This window comes from Stomoxys calcitrans, chromosome 2, assembly GCF_963082655.1.
Source record: "Stomoxys calcitrans chromosome 2, idStoCalc2.1, whole genome shotgun sequence".
Taxonomy (NCBI): Eukaryota; Metazoa; Arthropoda; class Insecta; order Diptera; family Muscidae; genus Stomoxys; species Stomoxys calcitrans.
The window spans coordinates 84,028,796-84,052,600 of NC_081553.1; the positions used below are offsets into that span (position 1 = coordinate 84,028,796).

The following is a 23,805-nucleotide window of genomic DNA, read 5'->3' on the forward strand; positions in this document are numbered from 1 at the left end:
CTGAAACAGAGCAGAATTGTTTTATGGTGTTTTTATTGTAAATTAATTGTACTGACTACAATATTGCAGAACATTTTGACATACTCTGAGTGGTTCGCTTGGGTATTTAATTAGCTTTTAGTTAATTGTATACCAAAGTTAATTTGGGTCATGGAGCAAAAATTTAAACTGTATCTTAGATATTTAAACGAGAAAAAATGGTCATAATAGAACAATTAAATGGAAAATGGTTATCTAGAATATAAATAAAAAAAATTTAGATACTAGAGCTAATCATCCATACAATCAGCAAAAGTAAGGTAAAATCAGTTCAGAACAAGTTAAAAAACTCGCAATAAAAAATTTTAATAGATTTCTATACCCAACACCATAGGGTGGGGGCATACTAATCTAGTCATTCTGTTTGTAACACCTCGAAATATTGATCTAGGACCCCGTAAAGTATATAAATTCTTGATCGTCTCTACATCCTGAGTCGAAAAAAAAGCTAGCCGCTTGAAATTTTGCACAGATACCTAATATTGATATAGGTCGTGGAGGATTGCAAATGGGTTATATCAGTTCAGATTCGGATATCTTATATATAAAAATCAAATTGTGTTTGTAGGTTTGTTTGTTGGTTTGTGTGTTCCTTATAGACTCAGAAACAGTTGAAACGATTTTCTTGAAATTTAGATGCTGCATAATGATCCCTTGGTAAAAATAGGGTTCTAAATTTTTTGATATCTGAAGGGGGGCGGACCCTCCCCCTTACCCTAATTCTCAGAAACACTAGATCTCGGAAATGGGTGGTGCGATTTAAGCCAAATTTTTTGTGCTCACTTTTAGTACCCTAAAAACAAAAATTTGGTATCCAAATTTCGAATGGGGCATCTAGGGAGGCCGCCCCATCCCCAAAACTTACCAAATATATATATAGACCAATCACGACAATATGGGACTCAAATGAAAGGTATTTAAGATAACAAAACGTATCTGATATCCAATTGTTGGACTTAGAGCTTGGGGCACCACCCCAATCCCGAAAACACCCCTAAATCGGACATTTTTACCGACCATGGCAATATGGGACTCAAATAAAAGGTATTTGCGAGTAAAATACGTATCTGATATCCAAATATGGGACCAAGTTTCTGGGGATCCACCTCTCCCCAAAACACCCCACAAACAGAACTTATTTACTGACCATGGTAATATGGGGCTTAGTTCAAAGGTATTTGAGTGTAGAATACGAATCAGATATTCAAAGGTGGGACCAAGTGTTCGGGGGCCGCCCATCCCCGAGAACAACCCCCAAAGAGAACAAATTTACAATCATAGCAATATGGGCGCAAATTAAAGGTCTACGGGAGTAAAGCACAAATCTGATATCAATATTCGGGAAAGTATCTATGGGGCCACCCCTCCACATAACACCACCCAAATAGGAAGCATTTGCTGACCATTGCAATATGACGCTCAAATCACAGGTTTTTTAGAATATAACACCAATCTGATATATATTTTTAAAGCCAAGGCACTGAGTGGACGCCCCATCCCCAAAACACCCCCCAAACCGGTCATGTTTGCCTACTATGGAAAAATTGAACTCAAATGAAAGGTATTCGGGAGTAGACCATGAATCTGATATCAACATACGGGACCATCCGTGTCGGGGGCCGTCCCACCACCATAACAACCCCCAAATAGGACGTATTTGCTCACCAAGACAATTTGGGTCTTCAATACAGTGGAGCTCGATGTTCATAATTTTTAGGCCCCATATCCCAAACCGGACATATTTGCTAGCTTTGCAATAAGGGATTTATATTCATGGTATTTGAGATTAGAAAACGAATTTAATATGCAATTTTGAGGCCAATGGCAGTATGGGGTTGAAATAAATGAAATATAGATATATGAGAATAGAGCACTTTGCTGATATATTTTCAGGGCTAAGTGTTTGGAGGACCACCCAAAACACCCCTAAATCGAGCATATTTACCGACCATGTCAATTTGGGAGTTAAATGATAGGTATTAGGGGGAAGAGCAAGAATTGATACCCACTTTCGAGACCAATTTTTGGAGGTTCTACCCCTTTCTCAAAATACCCCACAAACAGCAATTTTTTACTGACCACCGCAATATGGGGCTCAAATAAAGGTATTTGGGAGTAGATTACGAAATTGATATCCAAATGTAGGACCATGTATTTAAGGCATTACCCCTTCCCCAAAACACCCCCCCAAAGGGTTAACATTTGTTGACCATGCCACTATGTGGCTGAAATGAAAGGTATTTGAGATTAGAAAACGAATTTGATAACCAATTTTGAGGCCATGTGCTTGGGGGACTCCTCATTCTGTAAACTTCCCTCAAAACCAATGGCAATATGGGGTTTAGATAAACGGTATTTGAGAGTAGAGCACGATTCTGATATTTTTTCAGGGCTTTTGTTGTTAAAATTTTAGTTCGGGCTCTGCCGAATTTTTCACTTTTCAATTTTTTTTGCCCATTAGGGCGAAGATCAAGATCAAGAGTTCGTCTCCAAAGAGAAACAAACAAGAATTGTAATATTATTGATCTTCGCCCTAACAGGCAAAAAACTTGAAAAATTAACAAATCGGCAGAGCCTGGCTGGGATTCGAACCTGGGCACACGGAGCAGCGACGAGAGCCATTGCTGTTGTCTTAGCGTTCGAAGCCATCAATACAATTTCCAACAGATGCATAAAATTATGTGTAGTAGGGAAGAAGTGTAATTTGTCACAGAAAGAATGTCTGTCATTACACAAAAATACAGGCATTGGGAAAAAGTACAGCTATTAGACAGGGTCGTCGAGCGTGGTTAATGTGGTAATTGTATCATAGATGAGTTTTCGCTATTAAAACAATTCAAATACAACATACCAAGGTACAACCCTTGAAGCCATCACACCTAATATGGTTGAAAAGTCTTTTTATGAGTCTATACGGAACAAACAAATTTACAAACCCACAAACAAACAACAAAAATACACAAATTTTCATACCCTACACCACTACTGTGGTACAGGGTATTATAACTTAGGGCATTTGTTTGTAGCACCCAGAAGGAAGAGAGATAGACCCATTGATAAGTATATCGATCGACTCTCACTTTCTGATTCGATTTAGCTATGTTCGTCTATATGTCCGTCTGTCGTCAGGTCGAAGTTTTCATCCGATCGTTTTTAAATTTGGTCTGTGTGTCCGTCTGACTTCTGACTTCTGTCTGTTCATGTTAATTTGTGTACAAAGAACAGTTCGCAGTTTTCATCCGATCGTCTTAAGTTTTCATACGTGCATGTTTTTCGGCCTAGAGACGAAGTCTATTGAAATTGGAAAAAATCGGTTCAGATTTGGATATAGCTCCCATATATATGTTCGTCCGATTTTCAATAATACTGCAATAAAATGGTTTTTTGTTAACCGATTCTCTAGAAATTCGGCAAGAAGGATTTTTTTACCATGAAATTAACGATGAATTTCATGGAATTCGGTTCAGATTTAGATATAGCTCTCATATATATATATATATAAATATCGCCTGATTTTCACTTCTAGAGCCACTGCAGGCGCATTGTTTTATCAATCTTGCCAAAATTTTCCACAAGGCTTTACTCGACGACTACCACTTTATCTGAGAAGTTTACTCGAAATCGGTTCAGAATTAGATATAGTTCCCATATATATGTTCCTCAGATTTTGGGTAATTTCCAATAATGTTGTCATTTGTCAACCGTAGTTATTACAGTTTGAACATATTGGCTCGCCGAGGTCCACCAAAATTGGTTCAGAATTGGATATTGCTCTCACATTGTACTTATAGGGTAGGTGTACGGTATTATAAAGTCGGCACCGCCCGACTTTTGGCCTTCCTTACTGGTTATATATATATTGGGTTGCCCACAAAATAATTGCGGATTTTTCATATAGTCGGCGTTGACAATTTTTTTCACAGCTTGTGACTCTGTAATTGCATTCTTTCTTTTGTCACTTATCAGCTGTTACTTTTAGCTTGCTTTAGAAAAAAAGTGTAAAAAAGTATATTTGATTAAAGTTCAGTTTTATTAAAAATGCATTTACTTTCTTTTAAAAAATCCGCAATTACATTTTGAGCAAGCCAATAGAAAGAAGAAGAATAAGATATTCCGATATAAACCATATTCAGGTTGAATGTCGATAGGCATAATAAAACTGTCTCCTTCGAATCTTAGCGAAATCAGGTTATGGGCTTAAGACACTAAATCGGTCTAGATGTCAGTCATATGTAAATATGACCCGATATACCCCATATTTAGGTCGGATATTGGGATCCATAGTACAACTCATTTGCTGCGAAATTACTTTCCTATTCCTATTCTCTTATCCAATTTAAACTCCAACAACGAAATGTTAACTTGAATAAGTGATCACAGATAATATTCCATTTGTTGTTTGGAATTATATTGGATTGAAATAAAAATAGTCCAAATGACATCATTTGTCAACGCTTTTGTATAAAGAATTGCTAAAATTTAAATCAACTGTACCAATTCAAGCCTTAAATACCAGACGGGACAGCAACAATGCAACTCAAACTTCACAGTAGTGGCCTTTATTTCTTTGCCACATTTTTACTACAACTGGATGACATTTTGGCTTGGCCATCCGTGTTTAAATTTACCAGCTTAAAATGTCAGGATCATGACAAAACTTTTTCCCACTTTGCCCAATGCGAATTGAAAGAGATGCAACCTGGCGTACTTGCCCTCAACATCAGAGTAGAATTGTACCAAACACCAGTTACAAATAGCTCGGTAAATTCTCTAATTTTGATTTTTACAGCAAGAAGCTTGAAATTACAACTACATACTCTCTTAGGTATCGTGCGTGCTTATGAAAAAGCCAAAAAGATCAAATAGATATCGGACATTTATTCCCAGAAGAAAGCTTGATGTATGTGAATACTTTCGTGATAGTGGAAAATTTCAGGGTTTTAGAATTGTTTTCTCTATATTTGAGCATGCTTCAAATATAAATCATACATGTCCTTATAAGGTAATTATTTTTTTAATAAAACATTTATTTTATACTTAAACATGTGTCTTTTCTTAGGATGCGATAATCGTCAAGGATTTGCTGTTGGATGAAAATAAATTATCTCTTCTTCCTATTCAACCTGCAGATTATCAAGGATTGGCGAGCATTTATGCTTATAATGATTTGAAGGCTTCAGTTGAAATTTTGTTCTCTCGCTACCCCTAAAAGGTAGTCGATGCCAATTTGGTGTATGTTTTTAGTAGACAAATTCTTATAAAGCTGTAAAAAAAAGATGCTGTGTGTCTAATAAAGCTTCAATAACTATTCAAATCAGAGATCTGTTTATGTGGGAGCTATATCCAAATCTGAACCGATACGGCCCATTTGCAGTCCCCAATGACTTACATTAATATTAAGTATAGCGTTCGACCGCTATCGTGGTTTCGACAGAGGGAAAGGTGGACGGACGTATGGACTTGGCTAGATCAACTCAGGATGTCGAGACGATCAAGAATATGTATACTTTATGGGGTCCAAGATCAATATTTCGAGGTATTACAGATGCAATGACAAGATTAGTATACCCTCGTCCTATGGTGATGGGTATAAAATGTCATGACGATCAAGAATATATTTATATTATAGGCTTTTAGATGAATATTTCGAGGTGTTACAAACTGAACGGCGAAATAAGTACACCCCCATCCTATTGTGGATGTTATAACAATATGCTGTATTTGAAATAATTTTCGACAAATTCCCCCAATCCACAGAAAAAAAAAACTCTTGATACAATATTCAGTTGTAGCTTTATTAGACATTTATTATGCTTATATGAAGCTTTAAGGTAATTTGTGTTTGAAACATGCTTCAATTGCCATACTCTACTTTCTAAGCGTAGCGAGAGAACAATACTTCAATTGTTGCCTTCAAATCATTGTAAGCATAAATGCTCGCCAATGCTTGGTAATCTGCAGGTTCCAATGGAAGTAAAGCAAATTTCTGTTCCTCCAATAGCAGGTCCTTTACAATAATCGCATCCTAAGGAAAGGCATAAGTTTAAGTATAAAATATACTTGTTTCAAATACATACGAGTCATTTGGAAGTCTTACCCTATAAGGACATGTATGATTTATATTTGAAGCATGTTCAAATGTGGAGAAAACAAGTTTCAAAATCTGATATCTTCCATTATTACGAAAATAATCACATAAATCAGCTGACTTCTTGGGAATAAATGTGCGATATTTCTTTGATCTTTTTGTCTTTTTCAAAACAGTTCCCGACATCTGAGAAGGTAATCAAAATTTCAAACTTCATGGTTTTACAAACAAAATTAGAAATATTATCGAGGTATTTGTAACTGGAGTCTTGTACAATTCCACTCTGACATTGAGGCCAAATACACCAGGTTGTATCTCTTTTATTTCGCATTGCGAAAAATGAGAGAAAGTTTTGTCATGATCCTGACATTTTAAGCCGGTAAACTTAAACATGGATAGCCCAGCCAAAGTGTCATCCATTTGAAGCAAAAAAATGGTAGATAAATAGAGGCCGAAATTTAGTAGTTTGAGCTGCATGATTGCAGCCTCGTCTAGTGCTTTAAGCTTGAATAGTTACTGCTTATTTAAATTTGACCAGTTCTCTAGGCACAATTATTGTCACGTGATGTCATTTGGTTTATTCCAATTAACTTTTCAACAAAAATTGAATATTATCTGCGATCACTATCCATATTAGCAATTGTTGATGTAAATTTAATTTGTTTTCGAAAACCATCGAATATCATAACAACTATGTTGGGTGTGTGAGTTTCTAATAGATCAATTAACGATAAAATGATGCAGCGCGAAAATAGTTTACCGTTGAAGTAATTTGCATGGTATTCTCTAGACCAGAGGTATTTAAACATTAGGCAATTTTCCTTTCTGAGTACCCAAAACTTAAAAACCCACCACCATGCACTCAGCTAAAAATATACACATATATGGGGCGAAAACAGCTGTTTTGATTCAGCTGATTTATTTTGGATAAACATTAGACTACTGTTTTTGGGAAGAGAGAATAAACAAGTAAAAAGGCGTTAAGTTCGGCCGGGCCGAACTTTGGATACCCACCACCTCGGGTATAGACGTAAAGCACCTTTCATCAAAATTCGGTGAAAATTTCATACCTTATACTCATATACTTCATACCGATCTGAACTATATACGACACGGATGTCGTAAAGCCGAACATAAGTCACTGTGTCAAATTTCAGTGAAATCGTATTATAAATGCGCCTTTTATAGGGCCAAGACTTTAAATCGAGATATCGGTCTACATGGCAGCTATATCCAAATCTGGACCGATTTGGGCCGAGTTGCACAAACATGTCGAAGAGCCTAACACTAAGCACTGTCCCAAATTTCGGCGAAATCGGACAATAATTACCTCTTTTATGGGCCCTAAACCTTAAATCCAGAGATCGGTCTATATGGCAGCTATATTCAAATCTGGACCGATCTGGGCAAAATTGAAGATGGACGTCGAAGAGTCTCAAATTTCAGCGACATCGGACAATAAATGCGTCTTTTATGGCCCCAAAACCTAAAACCTAGATATCGGTCTATATGGCAGCTATATCCAAATCTGGACCGATCTGTGCGATATTGCAGAAGTATGTCAAGGGGCTTAACTTAACTCACTGTTCCAAATTTCGGGGACATCGGGCAATAAATGAGCATTTTATGGGCCCAAAACCATAAATCAAGAAATCGGTCTATATGGCAGCTATATCCAAATTTGAACCGATCTGGACCAAATTGAAGAAGTATGTCAAAGGGACTAACACATCTCACTGTCCCAAATTTCAGCAAAATCGGATAATGAATGTGGCTATTATGGGCCTTACACCATAAATCGGAGGATCGATCTATATGGCAGCTATATCTAAATCTGGACCAATCTGAGCCAAATTAATGAAACATGTCAAAGGGCCTTACACAATTCACTGCCCCGAATTTCATCAAAATCGGATAATAAATGTGGCTTTTGTGGGCCTAAGACCCTAAACGGGAGGATCGGTCTATATGGCAGCTATATGCAAATCTGAACCGATCTGAGCCAAATTGACAAAGGATGTCGAAGGGCCTAACACAACTCACTGTCCCAAATTTCAACAAAATCGGATAATAAATGTGGCTTTTATGGGCCTAAGACCCTAAATCGGCGGATCGGTCTATATGGGGGCTATATCAAGATATAGTCCGATATAGCCCATCTTCGAACTTAACCTGCTTATGGACAAAAAAAGAATCTGTGCAAAATTTCAGCTCAATATCTCTATTTTTAAAGACTGTAGCGTGATTTCAACAGACAGACGGACAGACGGACGGACATGGCTAGATCGTCTAAGATTTTTACGCTGATCAAGAATATATATACTTTATAGGGTCGGAAATGGATATTTCGATGTGTTGCAAACGGAATGACAAAATGAATATACCCCCATCCTTCGGTGGTGGGTATAAAAATGGAAAAATAAGCAAAATCTTATATATAAAAATCAATTTGTGTTTGTTTGTATGTTTGTGTGTTCCTTATAGACTCAGAAACGGCTGAACCGATTTTCTTGAAATTTTCACAGATGGTACATATTGACCCCGTGGTGAAAATAGGGTACTACATTTTTTGATATCTGAAGGGGGGCGGAACCTCCTCCTTACTCTAGTTTTCAGAAACGCCAGATCTCGGAGATGGGTGGTGCGATTTAAGCGAAATTTTGTGTGCTCTCATATAGTACCCTAAAAATAAAAATTTGGTATCCAAATTTCGGATGGGGTACCCAGGGGGGCTGCCCCACCCAAAAACCTACCAAACATATATTTACACCAATCATGACAATATGGGACTCAAATGAAAGGTATTGAGGATAAGAAAACGTATCTGATATCCAATTGTCGGACCAAGTGCTAGCCCCAAAACACCCCTAAATCGGACATATTTATCGACCATGGCTATATGGGACTCAAATGAAAGCTATTTGCGAGTAGAATACGAATCTGATTTCCAAATGTGGGACCACGTTTCTGGGGGTCCACCCCTTTCCCAAAACACCCCCTAAAGAGGACTTATTTACTGACCATGGGAATATGGGGCTTAAAAAAAAGGTATTTGAATGTAGAATACGAATCTGATATTTAAATATGGGACCACTTGTTTGCGGGGCCGCCTCTCACCAAAAACATCCCCCAAGGGGACAAATTTACGGCCATAGCAATATGGGGATCAAATGAAAGGTCTTTGTGAGTAAAGCACGAATCTGATATCAATATTCGGGGAAAGTGTCTATGGAGCCACCCCACCCCCACAACACCACCCAATTAGTAAATATTTGCTGACTATTGCAATATGAGGCTCAAATAAGAGGGTTTTTAAAGTGGAACACGAATCCGATATATATTTTCAAGGCCAACTCACTGAGTGGCCGCCCATCCCCCAAAACACCCCCAAAGACTGTCATCTTTGTCGACTATGAAAATATGAGGCTCAAATAAAAGGTATGTGGACTCCCCCACGTATATCAGACCACGTATCTGATATCAACATTAGGGGCCAACTGTCTAGCGGACGTCCCACCACCATAACAACCCCCAAATAGGACATATTACCTCACCAGGACAATTTGAGTCTGAAAGAGAGTGGGACTAAATATTCAATACCCCAAACCGGACATATTTGCTGCCTTTTGCAATAAGGCATATTGAATCCTTGCAATAAGGATTCAATTTCAATTTTGAGGGCAATGACAATATGGGTTTCAAATAAATGATACATAGATATTGGGTTGCCCAAAAAAAGTAATTGCGGATTTTTTAAAAGAAAGTAAATGCATTTTTAATAAAACTTAGAATGAACTTTAATCAAATATACTTTTTTTACACTTTTTTTCTAAAGCAAGGTAAAAGTAACAGCTGATAACTGACAGAAGATAGAATGCAATTACAGAGTCACAAGCTGTGAAAAAATTTGTCAGCGCCGACTATATGAAAAATCCGCAATTACTTTTTGGGCAACCCAATATAAGAGAATGGGGCACGCTGCTGATATATTTTCCGGGCTTAGTGTTTGGGGGATCACCGCAATCTCCAAAACACCCCCTAAATCGGGCATATTTACCGACCATGTCAATTCGGAGCTTAAATGAAAGGAATGCGGGGGGAGAGCAAGAATTGATACCCATTTTCGCGACCAATTTTCTGGGGGTCTACCCGTTTCCCAAAATACCCCGCAAACCGCAATATGGGGCTAAAATAAAGGTATTTGGGAGTAGAATACGTATTTGATATCCAAATGTAGAACCATGTATTTAGGGCATCACCCCTTTTCCAAAACACCCCCAAAGGAAAAAAATTTTTCGGCCAATATGTGGCTCATATCAAAGGTATTTGAGATTAGAAAACTAATTTGATAACCTATTTTGGGGCCATGTGTTTGGACGCCTCATCCTGTAAACTCCTCTTCAGCCAATGGCAATATGGGGATTAAATAAATGGTATTTGAGACAAGAGCACGATGCTGATATTTTTTCAGGCTCAAGTGTCTGGGGGACCACCTCACCCCCGAAAACACCTCTAAATGCGGGAAAACATGAGAATATCGGGCTGAAATGAAGTACTTTAAGAATGGAGTACACCTTACATCCAAACTTAAATTCGTAGACCAATAAAGATCATATGGGGTTTAGATAAAGGCACATATATTGCTAAACTGTTAGTCAAGTTTGCATGGCATTTCACTAAAAGAGCTTTAATTGTCGAAAATAAATATTCCAAGGAAACTTTTGTTCCATATAATGTAAAAGAAGGGGCAGCGGAGCGGGCACGGGTCAGCTAGTTTTAATATATATAAAAAAAAAATAACAAAATTATCACCACGTTTCGCTTTTTTATCGTCTTGTTAAAAAGAAAGGAAATGCACTCAGAGTTTCACTTCGCACCAACACCTCTCAAATTTACAAATTTTGAAGATGCCATCTCTTTTCATGTCGTTAAGGTAACTTCTCACATTTTTTCCTCATGGACATTGTTGCTCTTGTCCTTTTTGTTAACGAATAGCTAGTTGGTTTCTTCTTGCAAGTATTGGTTATCGAAGGCAATTTGGTTTCCAATATTGTCAGTATCGACTACATTTATGCCAAAAAAGAAATCCATAATAGACAACATGAAAAAAGTGAAGTATTTGCTATTGGTACGAAAGAGGTAAACTGGTGCAGAAATATTACAAATATATTGCATTAAATTTTCATATCACATTTCCCAGGAAACGTGTTCTTGTGTAATATATCACAATGTCGTGTTTGCTAGGTTCTCTATGGCAGTATCATGCCAGACAAAAATGAAAAACATGTTTTTCTCAGAAACCGCCTGCAATGTACGTAAAGAACATAGAAAACGATTTAAGAAGTCTATTGGTATTTTGGCAGAGGCATGCGATTTGCTGGAGATGTTTAAAATCGAGAGGGGAAGGCGGGAGGGTTTGTAATAGTCGACGACAAAATCCAGAAAGATGGAGTTGTCCTTGAGTCGAACTTGCAAGCTACCTCATAAGAAAAGGAATAAGAAAACGATAGCGGTTTATACGATTCATATTTTTAATCGATTACAGTCTAACGTTAGTCTTGTTCGTCAAAAATCGCCCGGGTAATTCATGATAGCCTTTTTATACCCTCCACCATAGGATAGGGGTATATTCATTTATATTCGTTTGTAACACATCGAAATATCCATTTCTGACCCCACAAAGTATATATAAAGGGTGATTTTCTAAGAGCTATAGAAAAGTTAAAAAAATACCCATTAAATTCAAAAAATGCATGAAATCTTTATTTGAATTGATAGTACGGTCCGGTTTGAAGATTATTTCATGCTTAATAACCGTGACTGCGTACTTGGTATAACTTGGCATACTCTTTCCAACATTTCGGAAGGTATCTCACAAATAAATGATTTAATTTTGTCTTCCAATGCGTCAATTGAAGCGGGCTTGTCAGTATAGACATGAGTCGAAAGGTGTTAAATCGACAGCCATGCCAAACTATTGAGGACATCGCTAACTTGTCCCTTCTGTCAGATCTGAAACGCTGGGTCGTGAATTATCTGTGTGGTCGCCAGTCATTTGTGGAATTTGGGGATAAGAAGTCGAAGCACCGTCGAGTAAAGTAGGGAGTTCCCCAAGGCGGGGTGATATCTCCTGCACTGTTTAACCTCTATCTATTCTCCATTCCACCCCCTCCAGACGACATAGAGATGGTATCATATGCGGTCCATTGTACGATCATTGCATCAGGCCCCACCCATTGTTGACATCTGCGATAGGTTGAACGTCTACTTCAACGAACTTGCCTCATATTTCGTTCAAGAAATCTGAAGATATCTGCCACCAAATCTACAGCCACATTGTTCACTACAAATACGCGTGAGGTGAATATCGAGCTGACTGTGATGGTCGATGGATAAATGATTCCGTACATCAAGTGTCCCAAAATACTTGGCGTCACATTTGACAGCCTTTGACATTCTACCCACATGCCTCAGCAATTTGCGATAAAGTCAAAAGGTCCTCAAGTCACTTGCTGGCAGCACTTGGGGTGCTGACAAAGAAACCTTGTTGACCACGTACAAAGCAATTGGCCGGTCTGTGGTAAATTATGCAGCGCCAGTGTGGTCTCGTCAGGTTTGTGACATGCGGTGGAATAATACTCAGATCTGTCAGAATACCGCCCTCCGAACTACGACGGGCCGTCTCCTCAGTTCTCATGTGGACCACCTGCACCAGGGGATAAAGATCCTACCAGTGCGAAGACATATGTAGTTATGTCTGTCTGTCTTAGCAATACCTTTTGGGCTGTTATCGCAGAGGCCTTCCAAATCATCATCTTGTGGATAGATATCCACCGCCCAGAAGCCTTATGGTAGATCTACTTGATCTAGAGCGTGAGATTTAGCGCTATAAGAGAGAACCTCTAGATCAAGCGGCTTATCAAGCAGGTCTAGACAACATTCATGTAGATGCGGTAATTAGCTACCGGGTGAATGTAGTTCTTGAAGAATGACCGCATCCCATTGCACCTGAAGAAATTGACCTCACCCGGGAAACCAGAGTAGTGCTGGCTCAATTACATTCTGGCAGGTGCAGCCGCCTTAACTCCTACAGAGCAAGGATTGGCGAGCAAGATGTATGTCCCTATTGTAACCAGGGTCCACACGATACACGTCACACGTTTAACTGTCCAGCCAGACCCACTCAACCCAGACCCAGATCCCTGTGGACGCACCTCATCTTAGTCGCAGAGTTCCTGGATCTTAACACTCAACAGAATCAAGCAGACAAAAGATAGACTGCTTCAACAACAAGACCTAAATTCTGGCCCACATCGGAACATATTTAGATATAGCTGCCATATAGACCCATCTGCCGATTAAGGGTCTTGAGTCTATAAAATCTGCATTTATTGTCCGATTTCGCTAAAATTTAAAATAGTGAGTGGTTTTAAGCCTTTCGACATCCAACTCAAATATGGATTAAATCGCAGTAAATTTATATATAGCTGCTATATAGGCCGATGTGCCGATTTTGGGTCTTAAGTCCATAAAAGCCACAATTATTATCCGATTTCGCTGAAATCTGAAAAGTAGTAAATCTCCCGATATACTACTCAAATATGGTTCATATAAGTCTTTATTCAGATATAGCGGCCAAATAGGCTGATCTGCCGATTAAGGGTCTTAAGCCCATAAGAGCTGCATTTATTACCCGATTTCGCTGGAATTTGACTCAGTGACTTGCATTAAGCCTCCCGTCATCCAACCAGCATATGATCTAGATCAAACTATATGTAGATATAGCTGCCATATAGAACGATCTTTCAATTTAGGGTTTTAATCCCATAAAAAGCGGATTTGTTGCCCGCTTTCGTTGAAACTGTGACTTGTATAAGAGTTCTCGGGACCACCATTGGCAAATTACTATGGATATGGTAGTGGAGTTGTTATAACAGAGGATGGTAATATGGTAAATTTGTCCACAGTGGTTGGCATCCAATCAACATCTCATTATCTTACCCACATGCCCGACACACGCTATCACTTGTCGTACGTATTTTGCATAAGCAAGCTCGTAGTCCCATGTGTCCCGTTAGGATATCGAAAGCTATACTGACCTCCTTTTTACTCCCTTTCAGTAATAGTCTCGTCTTCTTACGATCACGATCTCCCCAAAGGATATGACCGACGACGTCATCGTGTTAACATCACACCAACTCACATATTTAGTGATCACCCGCGCTTGCAGCAACGTTTTATGATTAAGTAATGCAGACCTCCAGTGTCCTTTGAACCATCCCATGTACCATGTAGCATGCACTTCTAGACGGCAATACCAGAGTTACGGCAATCCAAGACTGTGAGGCAGCAGTGCATCGCACCCTCAAATTTCGTCTCAGGTATCAATCCGAAACCTTTTCCATTGCCTCCATCCATTGCTTTCCATCACAATTGCCTTGGTAAATTGCAAAATACGAAGGCAATCTAAGTGGAGATATTTTATAGCTCAAAAAACGAATTTTGAAAATTGGACTACAAATGAAGATTTGGCAGCACGAACAATTTTTCGAATTGCATAGATTACCAACATCCAACTTTAGGGGCCTGCCGAAAGGCACATGGACCACCTAGGGACGTGAAATTGTGCACACGATCTCGCTATCAGCTTAAAAACCAACAGAATGCCTACGTCGAGGGGAGGTCGCTGAAGACAGTCCTGCACGAGGTTGTGCTTAAAATAGAAGAATTGACAATGTGCGGACCGACACATTGAACCAATCCTTGGACCAGTACCGGGTGGACCGGGTCCTTTGAGACTGGATAAAACATATGCTAAGGAACAGGTGGATAAATTGCGGGTCCCATGACATAAGTAAAAGGGAGTAAGTGTCACAGGGCACGACACAGGGGGCATTTTATCGCCACTACTTTGGATGACCACCATAAATAACCTATTACGGCTGCTGACTTAGGAGGGATTTGAACCTGTCTGCTAGACGATGTTATAAAACTTCATAGGGGTAAGGTTCCGACCCAGCTGTGCAGAAGGGCCGCAAAGATCTTGCATATGGCATATGACTGGGCTGCACCCAGGGGTCTCAATGTTAACCCAGAGAAGACTGAAATATGCCTGTTCGCGAGGAAGACAAAGGTGGGCCCATTTGACGCACCATGTTTCCTCAACAAAAGTATTTCGATATCTGAACTAGGTCAAATAATTAGGAGGGATCTTGGATGGGAAACTTAATTGGGAGTGTCACATTCAGGAGCATACTGAGAAGGCTCACAGATGTTGGGTACTATGTAGACGGGCAGTAGGTTCGAAATGGGGCCTGAATCGGAGGATAGTTCACTGGCTGAAGGACAGGAGCGTGATCAATACCTATTGGGTTGCCCAAACAGTAATTGCGGATTTTTCTTATGGTCGGCGTTGACAATTACTTTTCGGGCAACCCAATAATTACGCCTCAGTAGTTTGTTGGACTGCAATGGAGAAAAAGTGCAACGTTAGGATAAAACAACAGGTTCAGTGAACATGTTGTCTTGGCATAGGCAGAGCGAAGAGGGCCACGCCCACTAGGGCACTGGAGACTATTTTAGACCCACTGACATACAGATTAAGTGTAAGGCAGCCACTGGGGTTATGAGACTTAAGGCGTTGGGAGAATGGATTGAGGATGGGAGCAGATCATACCATCGCAGTAAAATCGAAACGACGATAGGAAACCTGGAAGGAAGGGAAGATGTTTTCGATCGGATACCTGTGATGACACTCGAGTTCGAGTGCGAGGCACTGCTGCCAGCGGCACAGTCTTGGACTGACGGAACTCTTGTATTGCTACTTGGAAGATCATATTACACGGATGCCAGAGATCTGCCCTCGATAAACTTGGTTAATCCGAAGCGTTTCCGGTCGACGCAGTCCGATCTAAGGGCGTGGGCGACAAACGCGTATGCAACACTGTGGAACACCGAAACGGTCGGTAGGACGGCGAAAATCCTATGGGGTGATCCGGATCGTGAGAGGGCGAGGCTATTACTGAAAGGAACTAAGAAGGAGTTTAGTATAGCTTTTGGTGCCATAACGGGACACAAAGGACTACTAGCTCACTTAGGCAAAATCGTTGCGGCAAGTGATAGCATATGTAGGGCATTTGGGGAAGATGATGAGACGTTGGAGCATTTCCTATGTCATTGCCAAGCTTTCGCGGCTGAAAGACACTGTTACTTAAGTGTGGACATAAAACCAGACATGCACCAACTTGGGGCGTGGCATGGAAAAAAATTTAGTATTTTGTAAGTAACACGGAATTCCTTACTTGAAATGTTCTTTGTCGAGGTTACTTTTTAGAGAGCGAAACAAGCAGACTACTGGCTTAGGTGTATGTCCATAGTGGTATGGGGCGGATTAATATCCACACCCTCTTTTCAACCTAACCTAATGGTCAAGACATTTCAAGTCGATGTAGCCATATCCGTACGTACGCTGACGTTTGAAGGAGGTGAAGAAGTTCATGTTTTATGAACTGTCATATATGCCTATCTTCCGCCTATGCGTTTTGAGCCTCTAGAGAGCGAAAGTCTAATCCAATTTGGCTGAAATTTTGTACTATGACATTTGAAGGATGTGTCTAGTATAGTCCAAATCAGTCTACAGCCTGATATAGCTCCCATATGAAGGGATCTCCCGAATATTCTTCTTGAGCCCCTAGAAAGCGTATGGTGTAACTGAAATTTTGCACAATGTTATCTACTACGATCTCCAACATCCTAGCCATATAAGGGCTGATTAGGTCCATAACCTGATATACCTCCAAGAGCATAGCAATTCTATCCATTATCATTTGTTTGCCTATAAAAGATACCAACCACAAACTTGATAAATGCGATCCATGGTAAAGGGTGTATAAGATTCGACACGGACGAACCTAGAACGCTTTTATATGATTGCAAATTTCTCAGTTCGAATTAAAATTTTCATAAAAATTAAAATTTTCCCAAAAATACAAGCTCAAGGGAGAGATATGGAAAAAGGAAACCAGCTAATATCAATCGAACATTTACAACTATGCCTCTTGGTTTGACAGATACAACAGACTTTAAAGCTTTATTAGGCCCCTATAATGTTTATATACACCTGAAAATTCAACATTTTCTCTCATACACTTCAGGAGTAGCGCGAGAATAATATTTCAATTGATGCCTTCAAATCATTGTACGCATATATTTTCCCCAATAATTGGTAATCTGCAGGCTGTATGGGAAAGGCAGAAAATTTCTTTTCTTCCAACAGCAAATCCTTAACAATTATCGTGTCCTAAGGAAAGAAGAACTTTTAACTATTGTAGAAAAATTGGATTTAACGAAATGTTTCATTTAAAAATCTTACCGTATAAGGACATGTATGATTTAAATTTGAAGCATGCTCAAATGTGGAGAAAATAATTCTTATCATCTGAAATCTTCCATTATCACGAAAGTATTCACACATATCAATCGTATACTTGGGAATGAATGTTCGATAGTTCTTGGATCTTTTTAGTTTTTTCAGAAGCATTCCCGTTAGCTGAGGAAATAATTCAGAGCATAAACTTCTAGCTGAATAAGTCAACAATTAGAAAATTTACCGTGCTATTTGTAACTGGTGTTTTGTACAATTCTACCCTGACATTGAGGGCAAGTACGCCAGGCTTAATCTCCTTCAATTCGCATTGTACAAAGTGGGAAAAAGTTTTGTCATGATCTTGACATTTCAAGCCGGTGAATTTAAACGTGGATAGCCTAGCCACAGCGTCATCCAGTTGTAGCAAAAATATGGCAAAGAAATAAAGGCCTAGACTGCATAGTTTGAGATGATGCATGGTTAAAACCTCGTCTAGTGTTTGCAGCTTGAATTGTTAAAGTTGACTCACATTTAAGCAGTTTGTTAAACAAAAGTGTTTTTAAGTGATGTCATGGTAATTTTTATACCCTCCACCATAGAATGGGGGCATGCTAATTTCGACATCCCGTTTGTAACACTTCGAAATATGCGTCCAAGGCCCCATAAATAGAGATGGGCGATGAGTAAATACCCGTTAAATTGGGTAAATACCCGGGAATTTACCCATTTGTACCCAAAAACTGGGTATTTATTGAGTTGCCCAAAAAGTAATTGCGGATTTTTTAAAAGAAAGTAAATGCATTTTTGATAAAACTTAGAATGAACTTAAATCAAATATACTTTTTTTACACTTTTTTTCTAAAGCAAGCTAAAATTAACAGCTGATAACTGACAGAAGAAAGAATGCAATTACAGAGTCACAAGCTGTGAAAAACTTTGTCAACGCCGACTATATGAAAAATCCGCAATTACTTTTTGGGCAACCTAATATAATTTTGCAGATATCTTGGGTATAAAAACATTTTTCAAAAATTTTTTGATGATTTTGTATTCTTTGTGTATAAATCTGATCTTTTGATCTCATAAAATCGGATTTTATTTATATAACGCCGCTATATAGACCGATCTCCAAATTTAAAGTCTTGAGGCAATAAATTGGTAATATTTCATCCCATTTCAATGAAATTTGGCACAAAGAGTTCTAGTTGACCCTTACTCATTTCTGTGAAGTGCGGTTCAGATCGAACTATATTTGGATATAGCTGCCCTTAGACCGCTCACCCGATCTCCCGATATAGGGTATTGAGGCCATAAAAGATCCATTTACTTCCCGAATTCAATAAAATTTGGAACAGTATGTTCTGGGAGACCCCTACCTATTCCTTTCAAATGTGGTACAGATCGGACTATATTTGGATGAAGCTGCCATATATACCGATCTCCTGATATTGTGTAATGATCCTATAAAAAAAGCATTTTTCATCCTATTTCGATGAAATTTGGCACAGCGAGTTCCGGTAACCCTCTTAACCTTTTTGCTAAATATCGTCTGGATAGGACCATATTTGGATATAGATGACATATGCACCGATCTCCCGAAATGGAGTATTGAGCCCATAAAACATTTTTTATACGATTTTGGTGAAATTTTCAACAGTTCGTTTTTGCACCCCTCTAAAACTTTTCGATGAATATCGTCTAGATTGGGTCATATAGGGAATGTGGACCAGATACTCTACACAATCTTAAATATAAAATTGAATTTCAGTTTGTTTGTTCCGTTTAGACTCAAAAACGGCTGAACCGATTACCTTGAAATTTTCACAGATAGTGTAGGTTGGTCTGGAAGGAAACTTAGGCTATATAATTTTTTGATATCGAGGGGGGGCGGACCCTCCCCTTTACCCCAAAAGTACTACCACCCAAAAATAAAAGTGGACCGATAGGGATAATACCGGATTCAAATGAAAGGTATTCAAGAGTAGACTATGAATTTCATAATAAAAGTTGGATCCAAGTACCTGAGGGGCCGCCCTAGCCCCAAAACCCCTTAAAATAGGTTTATTTGATAATCATGACAATATGGGACTCAAAAGAAAGGTATTCGGGAGTGGATTACGAATATGGTCAGGAAGTAGGAATAGGCTTTATAATTTATTGATAACGGAAGAGGGCGGACCCTCCACCGTTACCCCAAAACCATCACCCAAAATCAATAGTGGACAGATAAGGATTATATGGATATTAAATGAAAAGTATGCGAGAGTAGGTAACAAACCTGGCATACAAGTTCATCTCGAAGTATAGGGGATCACCTCATCCTCACAAAAGCGCCCAAAATGGGCACATTAGCCGATCATGGATATATGGGACTCGGTTTGTTTGTTCCGCATAGACTGAAAAACTGCAGAACCAATTTTCCCGAAATTTTCGCATATTGTGTGTGTTGGCCTGGAAGGAAACATAGGCTATATAATTTTTGGTATCGTAAGGGGGACGGACGCTCCCCCTTATGCCGAAAACACAATCCAAAATCAAACGTGGACCGATCGGGACAATAAAGGTACCAAATGAAAGGTATTGGAGAGTAGAATACGAATATGGTATTAAAGTTTGAGTCTAAGTACCCTTCGGGCCGCCCCAACCCCAAAACTCCTCCAAAAGACATATCGGACGTTCATTTCAATATGGGGCTCAAGTGAAAGGTAGTCGGGAGTAGATATCGAAACTGGCATTCAAAGTTCATGCCACCCCTCAAAAGCGCCATTAGACCCATTATGACTATATGATACTTGGCTGAACCGATTTTCTAAAAATTTTCATAGATTGTGTACGTTTGTTTGAAAGGAAACATAGGCTATACAATTTTTAGATATCGGATGGAGGCGGACCATCCTTCTTACTCCAAAAACGCCACCCATATCCGAAAGTGGTCCGATGGGTACAATAAGGGTACCAAATGAAAGGTATTAGAGACCAGAAAACGAATATGGTATTAAAATCTGGGTCCAGATACCCAGCGGTCCCCCTCCAACCCCAAAACTCCTCTAAACAGATATATTCGTAGTTCATGTCAATATGAGACTCAAATGAAAACTATTAGGCAGTATATTACAAATATGAAATCCAATTTTGGAGCCAAGTGTTTTGGGATACGCCCTAAAGCACCCCTTAACTGAACTTCATTTCCGTTGGGAATAAGGAAAGAATTTGAAATCTATTTTTAGTGCAAAGCCCTGGCCCCAAAACACCCTCCAAACGGTTCATATTTACCGGCCATGGCAATATGCGGCTCAAATTAAAGGGATTTGGAAGTACAGCACGAAGTTGATATTCCTATTTGAGTCGAAATGTCTGAGGTGCCATCCCTCCCCTAATGAGAACATTACCCTAAGGAAGAACATTACCACCAGGAACCGAGCAGGGGCAAATCTTCCGATTTCCGGTTCTTTCCGATTCATGTTTAAACTCAGTGATAAGGGACCTTTTCTTATAGACGAGTCCGAACTGCGTCTTCCAGTGCGACGCAGTTCGCATTTTACCTCGCAAATGTAGCCAACATTAAGAGGGGACAAACACCGCTTTGTCCGATGTTCTCGCCAGGATTCGAACGCGTTCAGCGTCATAGGCTAAAATGGCACGAATTCGATATCCGCATTCAGGGCAAAGTGTCCCCGCCCTAAAAAGATATTAGAGAGTTAAAGAAGGCGCAGCGGAGCGGGCCCGGTTCGACTAGTATTTATATATAGCTGTAATACAGACCGATCTGGTCCGATCTGTACCACATTTGACAGGAGGGGTCTATCAGAACACGCTTTGCCAAATTTTATCGAATTCGGGTAATAAATGGATCTGTTATGGCCCCAATGCCCTATATCGGGAGATCGGGTGGTCGGTCTAAGGGCAGTTATATCCAAATATAGTTCGATCTGAACCACACTTCACAGAAATGAATAGGGGTCTACCAAAACTCACTGTGCCAAATATCATCATAATCGGATGAAAAATTACCAATTTATTGCCTCGAGACTTTAAGTCTGGAGATCGGTCTATATAGTGGCAATATATAAATAAAATTCGATTTTATGAGATCTGAAGATCAGGCGTATATACAAAGAATCAAAAAATGTTTGAAACATTTTTTATACCCAAGATATCTGGAAAATTATAAATACCTAAAAAAGGTATTTATTGGATATTTACCCAATAAATACCCAAGCGTTGGGTATTTACCCGGTAGGGACCCATCTCTTGATCGTCATGACATTTTAAGTCGATCTAGCCATGTGCGTCCGTCCGTTTGTCTGTCGAAAGCACGCTAACTTTCGAAGGAGTAAAGCTAGGCGCTAAAAATTTTGCACAAATTCTTCTTATCAGTGTAGGTCGGTTGGGATTGCACAAAGGCCTAAATGGTCCATGTTTTTATATAGCTGCCATATAAACCGATCTTGGGTCTGGACTTCTTGAGCTTCTAGAGGGTGCAATTCTTAACCGATTTGCCTGAAATTTTGCATGAAGTACTTTAGTTTGACTTCCAACAACTGTGTGAAGTATGGTCTAAATCAGTCCATAACGTGATATAACCGCCATATAAACCGATCTCCCGATTGGACTTCTTGAGCCTTTAGAGGGCGTAATCCCTATCCGATTTGTTTGAAAATTTCGTGTTTCGTTATGATTTCCAACAACTGTGCTAAGTATGGTCCAAATCGGTTCATAACCTGATATACCTGGCATGTAAACCGATCTTGGGTGTTGACTTCTTGAGCCTCTAGAGGGCGCAATTCCTATTCGATTTGGATGAAATTGTTCACAAAGTGTTTTATTTTGACTTCCAACAACTGTGTCAACTATGGTCTAAAACAGTCCATAACCTGATATAGCCGCCATATAAATCTCTCCCGATTAGACTTCTCGGGCTTCTAGAGGGCGCAATTCTTATCCAATATGGTTGACATTTTGCATATGTCGTCTGACTTCCAACAATTGTTCCAAGTATGGTCTTAATCGGTATAAAACCTGATCAATGCTGTCGTTCTTGATAGGTTTTAATTCTCTTGGTAGGTTGGAAGTGTTTGGAAGGAAAATTTAAAATGGAATGGCAAAATGGCTTAGCTCCGGTGGCGGGAATAAAAACATATACCGCATTTTTTGCTTGCAGAACATTTGGTAGGTTTTCGTCGAGTTTGGTAGGATTTTTCTTAAGTTTTGGTAGGAAATAATTTTCTTGAGTGGCAGCACTGAACCTCATATAGCAATCATATAAACCGATCTCCCAGTCTGACTTTTTGTGCTACTGAAGGACGCAATCATTACTCGATTTGCCTGAATTTTTGGAGTTGCGGTTTTTTATCACTCGTGTTGGCGAAAAACAGAAAAACACCAAAATTTTCGGCAAATCGAGTAATAATTGCGCCCTCCAGAGGCTCAAAAAGTCAGAGTGGGAGATCGGTTTTCCTATCGTGTTTTTCTATTTGAAAAAGTCATTCAAAGAACTTGAGGGAGGGTATATAAAATTCGGTCTGGCCGAACTTAGCACGCTCTTACTTATTTATATTTCATTCCAATTAGATTCCAAACTGTAATCAGTATCATTGTTTTTAAATCGTTGAATGTGTTTAAATTGGATTTTGGCTAATTGGCAGCAAAAGTGTTTTTGTTTGTTTGAGTACAAAATGGGAAAATAATTGCAGACTTATTTATGAACCGATTAGTTTCAGATGTAAGGTTGATGGAATAAACTAAATCAGTTTGATATAATTTGGATGGCATTTTTTAAACCAAAGGTCAGTCATCCCATTCATCCAAATAAGGACCTGAATCTTGGGTATCCGCCACCATTTATTTTGCTAAAAATTTATAAATATTAACTTTGTTAACATCAGAATTAGTTTGTAGAAACTAATTCGGGTGACGATTAACGATTATAGGGCCACAGAAGGGTTGTAAGAGGGCCATATTTATACTAATGTACCAAATTAAGGCAAGCTAGAGTATCAGTCTTTATGGTGGCTATATCCATTTCCTAAACTTTCTAGGCGGAAGTTATGTAACTCAGATACCCAAAATCATAAAAGTTATTCACATATAAAGTTCACCCCAATAGTGTAAATTTTTAGTGGTCCAGCGGCAAATAGAGATGAATAAAATAAAATGCAAATTGGCTCCTGAACATTCCAATAAGGAATTGGGGCAAACTTCTCACGTATAATCGTTTGATGTCCGATTCAAGTTTAAGCTCAATGATAAGGGACCTCCTTTTTATAGCCGTGTCCAAACGGGGTACCGCAGAGCAACACCTCTATGGGGAGAA

The 23,805-nt window shown here is 39.2% G+C and overlaps 1 protein-coding gene across 2 annotated transcripts in view; it reads right to left on the bottom strand.

Annotated features, from left to right (window-relative positions):
* The window catches only part of LOC106083314 (uncharacterized), a 254,888-nt gene that overhangs the window by 687 nt on the left and 230,396 nt on the right, over nucleotides 1-23,805 (bottom strand). The window lies entirely within an intron of this gene.